The sequence below is a fragment of the Lactuca saligna genome, chromosome 6, assembly GCF_052625555.1.
Source record: "Lactuca saligna cultivar CGN05327 chromosome 6, ASM5262555v1, whole genome shotgun sequence".
NCBI lineage: Eukaryota > Viridiplantae > Streptophyta > Magnoliopsida > Asterales > Asteraceae > Lactuca > Lactuca saligna.
Window position 1 is genome coordinate 26,660,094 of NC_136422.1, and position 11,173 is coordinate 26,671,266.

The window sequence follows — 11,173 nt, forward strand, 5'->3', positions numbered from 1 at the left end:
ACATAATCATATCCTAATAATATTATTATATTTATTTTACTTAACAAATTTATTCATAATCACTTACAATCGATAATATCTTGGGTTTTTTTTATATATTTTATTTTTTTTATCTGAATAAAAATTTTAAATATACTGATCGTGGTTTCCACGGATTATAACCTAGTTATTCTAATAAATAAATAAGTTTATTTTTCTATTCACAAGTATCATAATATATTAGAAATCATCATTATTATTATATGTTACCTATCATGCTACATGTCAATCTATTAATTTTCTATTTTAAATTTTAAATTTTCAACTCTAATTACATTAAATTAATAATTGATTCTTCATTTCAAATTTCAAAATTTAAATTTCACATTTTAATAATATTAAATTAATAATATTAGAATATAAAATAAAATAAAATTAATGTATATTATAAAGTGATATAATTTTATGTATTTATTTAAATCAATGTTTATAATTTTATATAAATAAAAAATATCTCTTAATTAATAATTTATTTTAAATAATTGATTAATAATTTTGAGTTTTTACTAAAAAAAAAAATTAATTAATTTTATAACCGTAATTCTTGCGTGTTATAAACTAGTAAAACGTATAAAAAAATCATTTACTAGGGAACCTAATTTATGACATTTATTTAAGGATTAATTTTTTTCACCATTAAAATCAATTCAACTACAAGGTGTCATCCTATTAATATTATGATTGTGTTTAATGATTGAATTCAAACTATTTAATTCATCTCATTCAATTTTTCCATGTATTATAGATGCACGAAGAGTGTGTATTAGTTAATTGTTAAATTAGTAATGATTATACTACTATAAAAATGTTAAATATTGTTTATAAGAGACAAATACAATAAGGATAAACCATTATAAAATCCCAGATAAACATAATAATTAATTTATATTACTAATGCTAGCTCCTTTATCTTTAGTTAATCATTTGAAAGCAATAGAGGTTTGGATTTTAGTCCGACTTCGGATCCAATCACATATATATTGATCCATTTCATTTGTGTAAATCGTTTAGCTTTTTAATCCTCTTCACTTTATGATGAATGAGAGGGCAGAAAAGATTACAATCAATATTCACTTTATGGTATCAGAGCCCTAATTCTCTTCTTCCCCACGACTCTTCTTCCTTCTGCCGATATTTTTTTTCTGCCCTTACCTTCTCATACGATGACAGATGAATCTTCCAACCCACCTAAAACACCTTTTAATCCTGCCTTTGATGTTAATAACATCAAGAATTCGATCCTCATTATTCTTGATCGATCCGATGGTCATTATGCCTCATGGATGGAACTCTTTAACATTCATGCCTATGCTTATTATGTGCTTGACCACATTCACCCCGATTCTCCTCGTCCTACCGATATCAATGCATATATTTGGTCTCGTCTAGATGCAGTTGTCAAGCAGTGAATCTATGCAACAATCTCCACAAATCTTATACAAACTATCATAAAACCCGATGCTACCACTCAAGAACTTTGGAATTGTCTTGTAGAAGTCTTTCAAAATAATAAAGCAACTTGAACAGTCTACTTGGAGGAGCAGTTCAACACTACTCGTCTCGATTCCTTCTCAAATATTAATGATTATTGCTCTCGTCTCAAAGACTTGGCTGATTAACTCGCAAATGTAGGTAACCCTATTAATGAAAATAAGATGGTTCTTCAATTGATTTCCAGTTTAACAAAAGGTGATTATGACACCATTGCTACCCTCATCTAACAAACCGATCCGTTACCAAGCTTTAATAAGGCTTGTTCTCAGCTTCTTTTGGAAGAAATGTACTGGAATAAGCAAGCCTCTCACACCCCGCAAGCATTGGTTACTCAAAAATCTATCGCTCCTATCTCTGACATCTTTCAACTCTCTGAAAATCGTAGCAACAACAACACATCTTGCGCTGGTGCCAGAGGTGGCTACCGAGGAGGTTACTGGGGTGGTCGCGTTGGTCAACGAGGAAGAGGACGAGGACGTGGATGCTTTAACAATTATGGACCTGCTCCTAATACGTGGCGAAATCCATGGCAGTACCCATCTCTTTGGACTGCACCACCTTGTCCATATCCAACAGCAGCCCAAGGTTCTCAAATGGGTCTTCTCGGCCCAACTCCACGTCCACAAGCCCGAGAGCAACAACCCAATGGTTCACAATCCTATTACTCTACTGATGGTAGTACTCATTTGACTCCAACACAACTTGAAGTTGTGTTTAACACCATGCAGTTAAATCCTCTAGAAAATTCATGGTATATGTATACCGGGTCTACTTCCCACCTCACAAATGTCCTAGGTAACTTTTCTCATAAGTTTTCCTCAAAAAAACCCACATTCAATTATTGTTGGTAATGGCACATATATTCCTAGTCTTGGTTAAGGTTATGCTACTTTATCTTTTCCAAACCAATCCTACTCTCTTCAAAACGTTTATCATGTTCCATAAATTATCAAAAACTTAGTTTCTGTACTAAAACTTTGTCATCATAATCTTATCTTTGTCAAATTTGACTCATTCGGTTTTTCTTTGAAGGATCTTATCATAAAGAAGGTCTTAACGAGGCACAACAGTATCAGTGATCTATATCCGTTCACTTCCTTAAACACGAAATCAATTTCCTCTATTGCTCTTTCAGCCGTCTCTCCTTCAACTTGGCATAACCGTCTTGGTCATTCGGGGATTTTTGTTTTTAATTTGCTTAAGCCTAGTATTTTAAATTTTAGTTCTAGATTTAATCATTCTTTTAATGCATGTTCTTTAGGAAAACATTGTCGTCTATCTTTTTCTTCATCTCAAACTATTACATTTGCTCCTTTTGATATTATACACGCTGATTTATGGACCTCTCCTATTGAATCCAAACTTGGTTACAAATATTACCTTGTTTTACTTGATGATTTTTCTCATTTTATTTGGACCTACCCACTACAAACAAAATCCCGTGTTTTCAATACCTATCTCCTATTTCAAACGTATATTCAAACACAATTCCATCATAACATCAAAAACCTACAATGTGATAACAGAAAAAGAATTTAATAATTATATGTTTCATCAACTTTTCATCAAAACCGGTACAAAATTCCGTTTCACTTGTCCATACACATCGCCTCAAAATGAAAAAGTTGAAAGGATTATAAGTACCATCAATAATATGATCCGTAATAACCTTCTTCATGCCTCTCTTCCACCTTCTTTTTGGCATCATGCTCTCTCTTTTACTACATACCTTCTAAACATTCTACCATCCACTGTTAAAAAAAAAAAAAAAAAAAAAAAAAAAAAAAAAAAAAACTCCCACTGAAATTCTTTACCTAAGAAAACTCACTTACTCTCATCTAAGAATCTTAAGATGTGTTTGTTATCCCAACATATATTCCACCACTCCTCACAAATTAGCTCCACGATCCATACCTTCTATCTTTCTCGGTTACCCAGCTAACCACCGTAGTTACCCGTGTTACACTATCTCCATTAACCAACCCATTATTTCTCATCATGTTACTTTTGATGGACAACAATTCCCTTACCGAAATTGTCATTCCTACCCTCCTACTTCCTATGAATTCCTTGATTATATACCCCCTCTCCTTACTTGTCTCATCATACTCAAACCTCCACCAATGCCACATTTAATCCTTCACTTCCTCCTTATTCCGATAACCATACTACTACCGATGACACTACCTAAGATTCATCATCGATCTCTCCCACTCCTACACCTCATGACAATCCTCATCCTATTCCTCATACACCTACCCCTACTTCTCAACCACCTAATCAACCTTACATACACACAATATCTATGAGCGGTATACACAAATCCAATCCAAAGTTTGCTCTTCATTCTACTTCTGTCTCTCACGTTCCGTCTAATCCTAAATCTGCTATTCTTGACCAAAACTGGAATAATGCTATGACTAATGAATTTAATGCTTTGCTTAAGCAAAACATGTGGGATTTTGTTCCTCATCCACGAGATACTAACTTCATTGGTTTTCATTGGATTTTTCATCACAAATTTAATTCTGATGGGTCTCTTGAAAGATATAAGGCTCGTCTTTTAGTCAATTGGAAATCACAAGAAGTAGGTGTTGACTATGATGAAACTTTCAGTCCTATTATCAAACCAGCCACCATAAAGACAGTTCTTAGCATTGCATTGAGTCGTCGGTGTCCATTTCATCAACTTGACGTTAAAAACGTGTTTCTTCACGGAAATCTCAAAGAAATGGTTTACATGCACCAACCACCCGACTTTGTGAATCCGTCCTTTCTTGATTATGTGTGCAGGCTACACAAATCCTTGTATGGCTTAAAACAAGCACCAAGGGCTTGGTACCATCGCTTTGCGCACTATCTTATCAGCATTGGTTTCGTGTGTATCAAGAGTGATAATTCTCTTTTTATTCCTAATAGAAATAACGAGTATACATATCTGCTAGTTTATGTCGATGATATCGTACATACAGCTTCATCCTCAAAACTGAAAGCCGAAATCATCACCTATTTAAAATCTGAATTCAACATGAATGACCTTGTCAAACTCACATACTTCCTGGGTATTTCAGTTACTTATTCTAAGGGCGGTATGTTTCTCTCTCAACAGAAATACACAAGTGAAATCCTTAAACACACTAAAATGGATAATTGCAAACCGGTTGCAACTCCCGTCGATACAAATTCTAAACTTAGTGCTTCTTCCCGAAATCTTATTGTCGATTCTACCCTTTATCGCCATTTAGTTGGGGCTCTCCAATACGTGAACTCGGCCTAACATAGCATACGCAATCCAACAAAAAAAAAATTGTTCATGCATGTACCCAAGGAGCCACATCTTAATGCTTTAAAAAGGATCATTCGGTACTTAAAAGGCACTATGAATCTCGGTTTACATCTATACCCTTCTACATCCTCTAAAATCATTCCTTACACCGATGCTGATTCGAGTGGTTGTCCCGATACACGACGTTCAACTTCTGGTTACTGTGTATTTTTTTGGAGATAATTTGATCTCATGGTCTGCCAAGTGACAACCTACTCTTTCTCGATCCAGTACCGAAGCTGAATACCGAGGTGTTGCTAACATGGTTGCCGATTGTTGGTGGTTGTGAAATCTGCTTCTTGAGCTTCATACAGCTCTCAAAACTGCTACTTTAGTCTATTGTGATAATGATTTTGCGGTTTACCTTTCCGGCAATCCTGTTCAACATCAACACACAAATCATATTGAAATGGACATATATTGTGTTCGTGATAAGGTTGCTCTTGGACATCTTCGGGTTCTTCATATTCCTTCCACTAACCAGTATGCATATATCTTTACAAAAGGATTACCCCGACAACTGTTTTTAGATTTCCGATCCAGTTTGAGCATTCGTCCTTCTCCATCTCCAACTGAAGGTACTATAAGGAAAAAAGCAATTAACGGCGACAAAAGTCGCTGCTAAAGGGTCATGAGATCATCAATAATAAATCTATAACATCCCCCTCTGGCACGTATTACAATATTGTCCGCTTTAGGCTCACGACGCGAACACTTCCCAGGGGGTCACCCATCCCTGAATTGCTCTCGCCTGGGCATGCTTAACTATATAGTTCTTATGGGATCTGCTACCCTCACGGATTTAAAATGTGTTGTATTAGGGAAGGTATCCGCACCCCTTTAAGGAATGCTTAGTTCTCCTTCCTAGCCGATGTGGGATCAGGTGCAACGAACCTGGATACCTTCACCCCCATTATAGGTTTCGACGTCTCCGTCGAACACATCGACCCGTGCACCAGCTTTGATACCATTTGTAACATCCCCCTCTGGCACGTATCACAATATTATCCATTTTGGGCCCCTACACGAAAACTTCCCAGGGGGTAACCCATCCCTGAATTGCTCTCGCCCGGGCATGCTTAACTACAGAGTTCTTATGGGATCTACTGCCATCACAGCTTTAAAACACGTTGTGACAAGGAAGGTATCCACATCCCATTTAAGGAAAAGTTTCGTTCTCCTTCCCAGCCGATGTGGGATCAGGTGCAACCAACTATGCCTTCACCCCCGTTATAGGGTTCGCGTCCCCATCGAACACATCTGCCCGTGCCCTAGCTCTGATACCATTTGTAACATCCTCCTCTAGGACGTATCACAATATTTCCAGCTTTGGGCCACACGACATGAGGATTTCGAAGGGGGTAACCCATCCCGGTACTACTCCTGCCCGAGCACGCTTAACTACAAAGTTCTTATGGGATTTACTTCCATCACGGCTTTAAAACACATTGTGTTAGGGAAGGTATCCACACCCCTTTAAGGAATGCTTAGTTCTCCTTCCCAGCAGTAAGCCCAAAGTAGACAATATTGTTATATGTGATAGAAAGGGAAGTTACAAATGGTATCAGAGCTAGGGCATGAGTCGATGTGTTCAACGGGGATGTCGAACCCTATAATGGGGAGTGAAGGCAGGCAGGTTAGCTGCACATTATCCCACATCGGCTTGGAAGGAGAATGAAACATTTCCTTATAAGGGTGTGGATATCTTCCTTGTCACAACGTGTTTTAAAAGTCGTGAGGGCAGCAAATCCCATAAGAACTCTACAGTTAAGTGTGCCGAGCGAGAGCAATTCAGTGATGGGTGACCTTATTGGAAGTTTTCGTGCCGGGAGCCCAAAGCATACAATATTGTGATATGTTCTAGAGAGGGTGTTACAAATGGTATCCGAGTTGGGGCATGGGTCGATGTGTTCGACGGGGACGTCAAAACCTATAATGGGGGGTGAAGGTGCGCAGTTTAGATGCACTTGATCCCATATCGACTGTGAAAGAGAACTAAGCATTTCTTATAAGGGGTGTGGATACCTTCACTTTCACATCACGTTTTAAAGTTGTGAGGGCAGCAGATCCCATAAGAACTCTACAATTAAGCATGCTCAGTTGAAAGGAATCCAGGGATAGGTGTGCTAGTGGGGGATGTTAAAATATATCTTTCTACTCGATCGATCCCAGGTCATGGGTCCTACCAGTATGCATGCTCCCTAAAAAGAAGATCATAGAACCAACCCATAACCCTAGACAAAACAACATATAATATAGTTGTCCTCTCGATCGATCCAAGGTCATGGATCGTACCCAACATGCAAGCTCCCTAACAATAAGTTCATATAACCAACCCATAAACCTAAACCCAACCACAAACAGTATATCCATCCACTCGATCGATCCCCAGTTATGGTTCGTACCCAACATGCATCCTCCCTAACAACAAGATCATAGAAGTAACCCATAACCCTAGACCCAACCACATACAATATATTTATCCACTCGATCGATCCCGGGTCATGGGTCATACCAAACATGCAAGCTCCGTAATACAAGATCATAGAACCAACCCATAAACCCAGACTCAACCACGTACAATATATCTATTCACTCGATCGATCTCGAGTCATGGGTCAAACCCAAAACGCAAGCTCCCTAACAACAAGATCATAGAACCAACGCATAACCCATGATCCAACCGCATACTTTATATCTATGTACTCGATCGATCCCAGGTCATGGGTCATAGCCAACATTCATGCTTCCTAACAACAAGATCATAAAACAAACCCATAAACCTAGACCTAACCACATACAATATATCTATCTACTCGATCGATCCCGGGTCATGGGTCGTACCCAACATGCAGGCTCCCTAACAACAAGATCATAGAACCAACCCATAACCCTAGACCCAACCACATACAATGTATTTATCCACTCGACCAATCCTGGGTCATGGGTCGTACCCAACATACATGCTCCCTAACAACAAGATCATAGAACCAAACCATAACCCTAGACCCATGTAATTTGCATTATTATTATTGGATTTACATAATAAAATACATTAATTGTGTAATTAACATGTAATAATTTATTTAATATATTTAAATATAATCAAACATCATACCTTACTTCCTCTATCCTTAATAAGAAAAAGTTAACCCTAGTATCCTCAAACACTACAACCTTTTCTTATGCTCTCGCCTGGGATTGATAAATGTAAGTAGCATTCTGAATACTCATTAACACCAGATGATTCGTTGAAGATCTATTAAATGTAATTTATATTTTAGTATGGACAAGTCGTGGATTAAGTTTCCTAGAAACACACAACAATAAAAGAATAGTGTTTTAAAGTTTATAGATTACACAATAACCAATTACAAGGTTGTGATGAATATTGACCCTGCTGAACATTTAAAGAAACTAAAAATTCCATATACATGCACTAATTGTGTAAACCACATATGTCAACATGTTGAGAGTGTAGAATTTCTTTTATTCAGATATGGAGTTGATCAAAACTGTACCAGTAGGTCTAAGCATGGAGAAAAAGAGAGACCAACAAGTAATGCGGTTTCTTAGAAAAATATTTAAGGGAAACATCATTCTTTGTGAATTCCATGAATTTTGTAGATGAAGGAATTCCAGTAGATGCCCAAATAACGATAGAGATGGTTGAAGCCACAAAATAAAATTTTGTAGAAAATCTTGAATATTTTTAAAAACTATTAGAAGATGCTGAGAAGCCCCTTTACAAGGGATGTACAGACTTCACGAAGTTGTCTGCAGCTGTTCAACCTGCCAATGTGAAGAGAAAGTATGGTGTTTCAGATAAGTGGTTTACTGAATTCCTAGTTTTGATTAAAAAGATGCTACCTTACGATAATGAATTGTGTATTAGTTCATCTAAGGCTAAGAAAGCATTGAAATCAATAGGGTCAGGTTATACAAAAATACATGTGTGTGCTAACCACTGCATTCTTTATAGGAATGAGTACAAAGACATCACAATATGTCCAACTTGTGGGAAATAAAGATGGAAGGTGGATGAAAAACAAACTTACGAAAATTTTCCGTAAAAGTTTGTATTACTTTCCCATTATTCAACGAATGAAAATATTATTTCAAATCAAAGTTAGTTGCTAAATATTTAATAGGGAATGCGACCAGTTGAGAAGTTGATCCTGGTTTTTTACGTCACCTAACATATTCACCTGCATGGTCTGCCATAGATGAAAAATTTCTTGACTTCGGTATTAAACCAAGAAATCTGTGGCTAGGCATTTCAGTCGATGGTGTCGATGTTCATGGAGGAAGTAGGACTCATAATGTATGGCCTATTTTTGAGTTTACTTTACAATCTCCCACCATAGTTATGCTTGAAAAAAAAGTTTATCATGTTTTTTTACTGATATCGGGAATGCCATGAAACGATATTGATGTGTTCTTAGCACCTTTGATTGATGATCGTAAGTTATTATTTGATGTTGGAGTGAAAATGTTTGATGCATATACAAGAGATATTTTTTTTGTTTGCGTGTAGTTGTTTTATGGACAATTAATCAGTACCTCGCCCTTTGTACATTAAGTGACTGTCCTTATAGAGGATACAAAGTTAGTGTGGTATGTGGGGATGGAACAGACTATATTACGCTTCGTGATTCTAATAAGTAGTGTTATGTTGGTCACAAATGTTATTTAAAATATAAACATCCGTTAAGAAGTTAGAAGAAGTTGTTCAGTGGAAAACAAGAATTTGAAACTGCTCTAGAACCTATGAACAGGGAACAAATATATAACAAGGTCATAAATTTTAAAAACACATAAGGAAAGGGAGATTAGATCAATAGATCAAAAGAGGAAGAAATTTATATAGGAAGATGTGTGAAGATTAATAAAAGAAAGAGGACTTCAAAACAACATGTTAGCCAAGAATTAACCACAAATTGGAAGGAACTTAATATATTGTATGAATGTATTAGGTATTGGCCTCATAATTTGGTCCTTCATTATATAGATTTTATGCATACGGAAAGAATGTGACTGAGTGTCTACTTGACACATTTCTAAACACTCCTATTAAAATGAAATATGGACTAAAGGCGCGATTGGATTTGGACAATTTTGGTATAAAAATAGAACTACATCCTCAAAGAAAAGCAGCACCACCAAACTCCCCGCAACAGGTTACATAGTAATGCCAGAAGAAAAAGACAAGTTCCACGAAACATTGTAAAACTTAAGGGTACCACGAGGGTATTGTTCTAACTTTTCAAATTTGGTGAGTCTGCATGAGAGAAAGTTGATCAAACTTAAATCACATGATTACCAAATGATCATACAACCGTTTTCACCCATTACAATGTGATCTATTATGCATCCACACACCAAAAATGCTATTACTAGGTTGTTTTTCTTTTTCAAATCAATATGTAGCAAAGAGATCAAAGTGGATGAGCTCGATAAGATGCAAGAAGTGTTATGCGTGACGGTATGTCTCCCTAAGAAACACTTTCCACCAACTTTTATTGATGTTATGGTTCATTTAACTGTGCACCTTACTAGAAAAGTAAAATTATGTGAGTCCTATTTTTTTGATGGTTGTACCTATTTGAAAGGTGTATGAAGGTTATTAAGGACCACGTGAAAAGAAAAAGTAATCAAGAATGATGCGTTGTTGAAAAGAATGTTGTTGAAGAGACAGTTGAGTTGATTTCATTAAAAACATGCTTATTGTTGGTATTCCACTTGACAAGCACAACAGTAATGGAATTGAGAGCGGTGAAGGTACTAATGCTCATATGGATGAAAGTACGCTATCAACAGGTAAAATTGTTGAGCTTACTCTAGAACTCTTCAACAAGGCTCATTTCTTTGTACTCCAAAACATAACTGAAGTTGAATCGTATATTAAGTAAGTATGTTTCATACATTTATATATAGATTATTAAAATTTGTACATTTAGGTGTGTTGTTTAATACGATTCATCGGGGTTGTAGACGAAACAAGGAGGTTTTGGAAATTAACCACCAACAAAAAAAACATGGCCAAAGCAAGAGCATGCTAAAACGTTTGGTAGTTGATGACCAAACGAGGTACATTTTTTTCATATTGCCCATTTTTTCGTAAGTAAAAGTATGTACCTTTAGCAAAAGATTACATTATACTAATATTCAGGTTGAGAGAGAGAGCGTATCAGAGAATCTTAGATGGATTTTAAATGGACCTAACATGAATGTACTAAAATGCGAATCGTATGCTATCAATGGATTTACATTTTGTGCAATATGTCGTGAAGTTAAAGTACACCAAAATAGAGG